Raw genomic sequence first — 2,311 nt, 5'->3', positions numbered from 1 at the left:
TCCCATTTTACAGGTAAAGAAGCAGGTTAAGTTCTTGTCCAAGGTTGCTAGCTGTTGGCAGAGCTAGAATTTGGTCCCTAGCAGACTGGCTCCAAAGAGTGGAAAAATATAAATCATTAATGGTGGTAGTATCTTAGGAGGTAGAATTAAATGGGAATTTTGTTGTTGTTGTTGTTATTACTTATTTATGTAAGATTTGCCTTTTTAAAGACAATAAATGTTACCTTTTGGGCATACACAAAAAATGAAAAGAATAAAGAAGTAAAAATGCTATCCTGTTCACTGGCTAGACACAGAATAATTTCAGTTAAGAGTAGTGTGGTACCAGGCTGATGGTTCATACCTGTAATCCCAGCAATTTGGGAGGCCAAGATGGGAGGATCACTTGAGCCCAGGAGTTCAAGACCAGCACTGTCAACATAGCAATACCCAATCTCTACAAAACATAAAATAGCTGGGCATGGTAGCATGCAAGGAGGCTGAGGTGGAAGGACGGTTTGAGCCTGAGAGGTTGAGGCTGCAGTGAGCAATGGTTGTGCCACTGCACTCCAGCTTGGCTGACAAAGTGAGACCCTGTCTCTCACACACACACACACACACACACACACACACACGAAAGGAAAGGAAAAGAAAAAGAAAAACAATATTGTGGATCTATCATCGCATTCCCTTTTGCCAGACTTACTTTTATTTTCTCTTCACAGAATATTTCCAGAAGTGTCTTCGGGGATTCAAGTAAGCCTGGGAGTTGGGAACTCTTCGAGTTTGAAGCTTTACTGACTGCTCTAAGTTTCAGAGAAAAAAAGTAACTCAACCACATGGCTGAATTTCCACAGTTGGTTGGAGGCAGAGCCTTTACTGTTCCTCTTTGATTCAGCCAGGGCCTCTAGCAGAGGTGAGGTGGCTACGCACAGGAGTGCTTCTTATAAGAGTCAAGACTGGGAACAGAGCCTATCACAGATACTTCTGGCCCACTAAAAGGACACTTGAAAGGAAGCCCAAGGTGGCTTCAAGGCCTTGAATAATTTTATGTTGCCAAGACAATGACCAAAGAGAAGGCAAAGCAAGCCAAGCCAGCACCGGACCCCATTCCTCTGACTTTAACGTGCACCTGACTCCCAGACTGTCAGATGCTGGAGACTAGCTTTTGTTTTTTTGGTTTTTTTTTTGTTTTTGTTTTTTTTTTTAATATTTCACTTGATAAAAGTAAAACATGGCGGCTGGGCACAGTGGCTCACACCTATAATCCCAGCGCTTTGGGAGGCTGAGGCAGCAGGATCCCTAGGAGCCAGGAATTCAAAACCAGCCTGGGCAACACAGGACCTCTTTTTTTTTTTGAGACGGAGTCTCGCTCTGTCACCCGGGCTGGAGTGCAGCGGCGACATCTCGGCTCACTGCAAGTTCCGCCTCCGGGGTTCACGCCATTCTCGTGCCTCAGCCTCCGGAGTAGCTGGGACTGGAGTAGCTGGGACCGCAGGGGCCCTCCACCATGCCCGGCTAATTTTTTGTATTTTTAGTAGAGATGGGGTTTCACCATGTTACCCAGGATGGTCTCGATCTCCTGACCTCGTGATCTGCCCGCCTCCGGAAGTGCTGGGATTACGGGCGTGAGCCACCGCGCCGGGCTACTTTTTTTTTTTTTTGTGAGACAGAGTCTTGCTCTGTCTCCCAGGCTGGAGTGCAGTGGTGCGATCTCGGCTCACTGCAACCTCTGCCTCCTGGGTTTAAATGATTCTCCTGCTTCAGCTTCCCAAGTAGCTGGGATTACAGGCGCCCGCCACCATGCCCAGACAAGTTTTATATTTTTAGTAGAGACAGGGTTTCACCACATTGGCCAGGCTGGTCTCGAACTCCTGACCTCGTGATCCGCACACCTCAGCCTCCCAAAGTGCTGGGATTACAGGCGTGAGCCACCATGCCTGACCGGGAAGACCCCATCTCATCTCAAGGAAAGGAAAGGAAAGGAAAGGAAAAAGGGAAGGGAAGGAAAAAGGGAAGGGAAGGAACAAGGGAAGGGAAGGGAAGGGAAGGGAAAAGGAAAGGAGGAAAACATGATTACAGAATACAAAGCTCAGTAATAACATCACTACCCTGAGATAACCAGTTTTGATATTTTAGTACATTTCCTTCTAGTCTTTTTAAAAAGTTCATATATATAATACGTTAAATATATACATACCTATTTCAAAATTTGGACCACACTATACATATAGTTTTGTATCTTTTTTCCCACTTAATGTTATATTGTAAACATTTTCTCGGACAAAAGATTGTTTGAAAAATAATTTTTAGTGGCAACATAATACCTCAG

This window comes from Mandrillus leucophaeus, unplaced genomic scaffold (genome assembly GCF_000951045.1).
Source record: "Mandrillus leucophaeus isolate KB7577 unplaced genomic scaffold, Mleu.le_1.0 Scaffold530, whole genome shotgun sequence".
In the NCBI taxonomy this organism is placed as follows: domain Eukaryota; kingdom Metazoa; phylum Chordata; class Mammalia; order Primates; family Cercopithecidae; genus Mandrillus; species Mandrillus leucophaeus.
The sequence above is the reverse complement of the archived record's forward strand: the minus strand, read 5'-3'. Positions refer to the sequence as shown.